Source organism: Ictidomys tridecemlineatus, chromosome 2, assembly GCF_052094955.1.
Source record: "Ictidomys tridecemlineatus isolate mIctTri1 chromosome 2, mIctTri1.hap1, whole genome shotgun sequence".
Lineage (NCBI taxonomy): Eukaryota > Metazoa > Chordata > Mammalia > Rodentia > Sciuridae > Ictidomys > Ictidomys tridecemlineatus.
Window position 1 is genome coordinate 128,707,260 of NC_135478.1, and position 6,037 is coordinate 128,713,296.

At 36.3% G+C, this 6,037-nt stretch overlaps 1 pseudogene; it reads right to left on the minus strand.

Moving 5' to 3' along the window:
• Positions 1–4,344: 4,344 nt before the first annotated feature.
• Positions 4,345–4,785, minus strand: LOC144368547 (2-iminobutanoate/2-iminopropanoate deaminase pseudogene; annotated as a pseudogene).
• Between the last annotated feature and the right edge of the window lie 1,252 nt (positions 4,786–6,037).

The window sequence follows — 6,037 nt, forward strand, 5'->3', positions numbered from 1 at the left end:
GAGACACTGAAAGCTTTCTTTGCCTTTGAAATCTGCAGCAAGACAAGAAAGCCCCCATTACCAATTCTAATGGGTATTGTACTTATGAGTTCCTCATAAGTAAAGCAGGAAAAAAAAAATAGGGAAATGTCAAAATGTTTGAAAGGGAAAAACATTATTTACAAATATTGGATTGGCATGCAAATATTCTACAGGGGAAAAAAAATGTCAGAATTACTGAGTGTTGAGCAAGTTTACCAGATGAAAACTCAATATAAAAAGGAAAGATATTACTAAATACCTATGAAAATGCTTAAAATTAAATTAAATTTCAATATTATCCAAAAATTAAATGTAAAAATAATTTTAAGGCCTCTATATTTAAGTCATAAATAAACTAGTGGAAGATTTTTTTAAAACAACATAGATAAATAAAGGTATTAAACCATACTCATGAATTAAAGAATGATATTATAAAAATATCAAGTTTTTCTGAATTGGAATGTGGATCAATGCATACTTTATCAGAACCATACTTTATCCTTTGAGCCATGGAGATCCACAAGGACAAGAACTGAGTGGAGGAAAAACACCTAGTTAATCAAGCCCCCAGACACTTCTGCCTCAATTATTTATAGGCTTTTACAGAAACAGTGTAGATGCAAATGTGAATACTTACATCTGCAAATTTCATATTTGTGCTTAGTCCAAGTCTGTTGACCCTCATTTGGATCTCTCCATATATGATGTGATACAAATAAGCAGAATAATGAACATACCCTAGGCAAGTGTTGAAGAATAGTGAGAAACCTGGCCATTGTAGAACCTGCTGGAAGGAATTTAGGGAAGCTTCTTAATTTTCATGTCTCATCAGAAAACTGGGGAACAATAAGACTAGCTCCCTCCCAGTGGTTGTTTTAAGGATTACATGAGTTGATACACATAAAACATTTAGGGATAGGAAATATAAAAAATATATAAACATAAAAAAATCTTGTATATCATAAGGGAGAAGGCAAAACCAAATTAAAAATGACTTCTGAGGTGGGTCAGCAAGCAACAATGGGCCCAGCTACTTTGGAGGCTGAGACAGGAGGATCACTCAAGGAAGGAGTTGAGGTCTGATTATGGGCAATATAATGAGACCCTTCCTCAAAAATAAAAGAAAAAAAAATAAAACTCTCCAAAACAGACCAAAAAATACTAAAACTATAAGGAGAGCTTAAAATTTCAAATGTCTTGGTCAGTTAATTAAACCAGCTGAAATCTATAAGATTGGTGAAATGTGGAAGTGAACAACAGCTCATTCTTTGCAAAGTGTGAATCTAATGAGTACTAAAAACTTCTGAGACATTTGGTGTTGAGTTTCTTTCATGAAAACTCATCTTACTCAAGAAGTAAGGAACAATAAAGAAATAGTGCCTTTAATGGGACAGCAGTAGTCGAAAAGCTTTAAGACAATATAAAAATGAAACCAAAATGGGACAATTATGCTTTCGTGAATCTCAGTCCATGTCCTAAAGCAGGTGGACCGGCTGAAGCTCCATTATTCCCCCTCATTTCTCAATGGATCAGCGTGATCTAATTAGTGTCATTGTGTTGCTCTTGCTTTACCTCTTCTACCAGTTGATCTCACCTCCAGAATTAGTTCTTAAACTGGGGAGCGGAGTTAACCCTCTCATCTGTGCATTACAGTTCAGTTGATTTGTTGGAACCTTGTCAGCCTGCTGCAACCCTGGCGTGTCAAGAAGCAGACACCAGAGTGCTCATGGAACCAGGGAGATGCAATGACACATGGTTGAGCTGATGGCTATGAGAACTACTGTGGTAGTTATTTTGACCATCAATCATGTGGTTATCATTTATTGTGATAATTAAGTGTGGTTAAGAAGGGAGAACTAATCTGCATGAACCCAACCATGATGGTCAATTAAAGGTCATGGCCACCATGGCTTGGCCAGAGAGGGGCCACTGTCCTGAAAATGGAACCCAGTGAAAGGTTTAATTTTTTTGGAGCAAACACCACTTTCAAAGGCATTATTTCATCTGAACTTCAAGATGACCTATGAGGCCAGGCAACGGCTATTATTTCTAATACCAAGAAATGAAAAGGAATGAAGGACTGGAGAACTGGATTTCCTGTGTCACTTGTCAGAGTTCACATCATTATTAGATGTCAGAGGGGCTGCCCAGGTGTTCTGATTCCAAGCCCACACTGCACTCATATGGCAAGTCCTGCCACAGAGAAGCTTCCAGAATCTCCCATGCAAATCTTCACACCCAGGCACACCCACTGTCCTCAAAGCTGAAGGAAAAGTAAGTACCAAACATTAGTTCTGAGATATTTGTTGACATAGAGTTCATCTGAGATTTTGAAAATAGACCTTCTCTTTAGAGTACTGTTGGAAGCTCTGGAAACAGGACTTCAGTGTTTGCCTTGAAATTTATTTTTTATTCTTTTTTCACAGCATCTTCGTCAGTAGGCTTTCCATTCTCCTTTGAGCCATGGAGATCCACAAGGACAAGAACTGAGTGGAGGAAAAACACCTAGTTAATCAAGCCCCCAGACACTTCTGCCTCAATTATTTATAGGCTTTTACAGAAACAGTGTAGATGCAAATGTGAATACTTACATCTGCAAATTTCTTATTTGTGCTTAGTCCAAGTCTGTTGAACCCACATCTGGATCTCTCCGTATATGATGTGATAGGGTAGTGAATTAAGTCCTTGTCTTTGAGTGTTTTAAGAGGAAGAAACTATATTCCATATTCATAGATCCTGCTGAGTCTCTGGCACATAGATGTTCCTTGAATGTTATTTGAAAGAATAAGTAACAAGAAAGAGACGAACTAAAATTTGAGGGGGGAGGTATCTTTCTGAGAAGAGATGGTAGTTGCTCACCAGGTCTTCCCTGGGGCATCTGCTAATTCTTCAGAGAAAAGGGTAACACTTTAACCCTGCTGGGAAATTGAAAATGGACATCACATGAGGTTGGTGTAGGACTTTGGAAATCTGAGGGGCTTCAAATATTAGTGTTCCCCAAGGAATATTTGTTGAGTTCTGTGGCTGGACTGGAAGTAGGGAGCTCATCAGAAGCTCATTCAAAGGGAAATGAAATCTTTGGTATCCTCTTTGGGCTTAGAAAAGAAAAGGGGTCTGTCCCTGACACCTGGGGAATTTCTCACTCTAGACTTTAGCCAAGTTTCTCTAAGGAAATTTAAATAAAATTATAGAGATGAATGGATCAATAGATAACAATAGGTTTGTTTATCACAGTATTTTTCTGATACAGGAAACTTGGATAATATCTTAATGTCCAACAGTAAGGAATTGGTTTCATTATAACATATCTATAAAATTTTGCAGCTATTACAAATAATGTAGACTATGCGAAATGTTGTTAAATGTAAAGAAATATTAAAGAACCTTGTGAAATTAATGATCTGGTTTTAGATAATGAAGTCTTTGTCCTTTAACAGGAACTATTAGCTAAATATCCAATTCTAAAAAACAAAATAAATAGCCTAAACACATTGTATTAAAGATATTTAAGAGAGAAAAAAACATAAATAAAAAAAGAGAAGTAGAAGTCTAAGAGCTAGTACTTTTAAAGGTATACCAACAAATACATTTTTCATATAAAATATACTCAGGAAGAAAAGGACATAAAATCCAGAAAAATGGGCATGAAGTAGATCTTTAAAAAGAAAAAAATATGATAATCTGTGCAATGTTATGTTATTTTAAAAATCATCATGTAAATGATATGTAAAATATTTATCTAGAATTAACACATGGAGAAAGAAAAACTTTTATAGAAAAAGAAAACAAAATTTTTGTGAAAGCTTTATTTCATTTATATACTTATATAATTTTCAGAAGCAGTTTTTGAGAGTTTCTTATCATTTTGGTTTTCTTTCTTTCTTTTGTTTGGTTTTGAAAACTATGTTTTTTATTTCCATTAGAAAAATATTATCTATATAACATGTTAATCCATGTTCTTCTCTTTTACTTTTATCATTCAAAATTGAATATTTATTTTATCCAATTAAATGCATAACCACATGTATAATATTAGAACTAAATATTTCACATCTTTAAATTAATAGGATTAATTGAATTAGGTTTGATCTTTATTTTGTTTTTCGGGAATAATATCTCATTTTCCCCATGTGTTATTATCCCTCTTTTTTAAATTTATTTGAGCAACTATATAATGAGTGCCTCTTCTCTCACATTCAGTACATAACTATAATTCATAGTATCAGTAACATTATATAGTAGTCATTCATGTCAAATATCTCTATGATATGGTATTTCCATGATAACTTCAGATATTTTAGTTACACGTACACTTTTCCAACATCAATTGTAAAACAAGATGTTATTTAAAGACATGATGAGAACAACACTGTGCCTACTTATATTTGCACTGCTGTGAGGTCTTTGGATAGATACTGCTTCAATCCCAGTGTGCACTCCTTTGGGTAAAGCAGCAGCCTGGTAAGTAGCTCTAGTAGGAAAATTACTTTTGAAACACTGTTTGTAGATTTCATTGACAGTTTCAAAGTCATTTACGGCAGCCAGAAAAACAGTTGCTTTTTCCACATTAGTGAAATCACAGCCTGTGGCATTCAGTTTTTCACCCATGTTCATAAGAGCTGCTTTAGTTTCTGCCCCTCCTGGAACAGGGTTTATGCCTGTCTGTCCAGAGATGTAAACAATCCTGTCAAATAACACTTGATTGTAGAGACCAATGGCCCCTGGGGCTTTTGTTGTGTTGATCATGTTTTTAATCAGGGACATGACTAGTTATTCTTTTGTGTGCCCCTTTACCTGCTACCTAAGAAACCTCTCACTTTGGTTTCTTAGGCAATATTTTTTTACATTGTCTAGAAATTATTTATTTTTACACTATAAAAAGTTTTACACCAAAGAATAAAAACACTTTTCTCAATAAATGCTATTATTAGAATAGCCATATTAGACAAAGCATGTGCACAAAATCACTCTGTGGTTTAATTAAGGGGGACTTTGAAAAGAAAAGATTGGCCTGGATTCTCTGCATGATCCCGGTGTAATTCCAAGAGCCCCTTTAAAGCAAAGAGGGAGCAGAGAAACCATGGTGGAAGCAGAGTTGGAGTGATTCATTCTGAAGATGGGGGGAAGGGACTCCAACAAGATATAGAATAGGGTGTCGAGATGGGCAAAAGATTCGACTTATGAGGAGGAGAAATAAAGAATGTCCACGCACTTCTGCCTTTTTCAATGCTTTATTCACTCAAAATCTCTCAATACAAGTTTACTCTATAGGTTCTTAATCGAGAAAATAACAATCCTTAATGCTAGGCACTGCAATAGACATAATCAACTCACGGCAAACAATTTTAGATTAGTTCCAAGCATTGCAAACACACTTAATCATGACAGACTCATGACAGACATTCCCTCTGCAGGCTAAGCTCAAGTGTCACGTCAAGAGCCTCAAGGCTTAGGCTGTAAGTCCATCAGCGATCAGGTCAGGAGCCAAGGCAGGCTTCTCCTGGAGTGGAGCTGGCGGCTGGTTGAGGAGAGAGTCATAAGGAGAAGTCATGGCTCTTACCAGGGTCAAGATATGGCTGCAGAGTTTGAGAGTGGTGAAGAAGATGTAGAGGATAAGGCAAAGGATGAGAAGAGTTGGGGTGTCAGTCCAGGTCCTCATCAGTCTCTCTAGCATGAGGGCATCAGTGTCTGTTTATTTGCTCCATCCTTTATACTAAATTTGGGGGTTTCTGACCACCCTTTCAATCCCTAACATCTGCAAACGGATTCTTCAGCGACATCATTTGCTCTAGGGTTAAAGCATCTGGTCTGTTGGTCCCCACGCTGATTTTCTGACGGCAGGTTTCAAAATGGAGTTTTTAAAATGGAGTTGCTTAGGCTAAGACCTAAGGTCATCCTTACACAGGGAAGCCGAGAAAACAGATTTTCTTCCAGACCCTTCAGAAAGGACAAAGCTGAAGTGAACCAATTTAGAATTCTGACTTCTAGAACTATTACAGGATAACTTTGTGTGGCT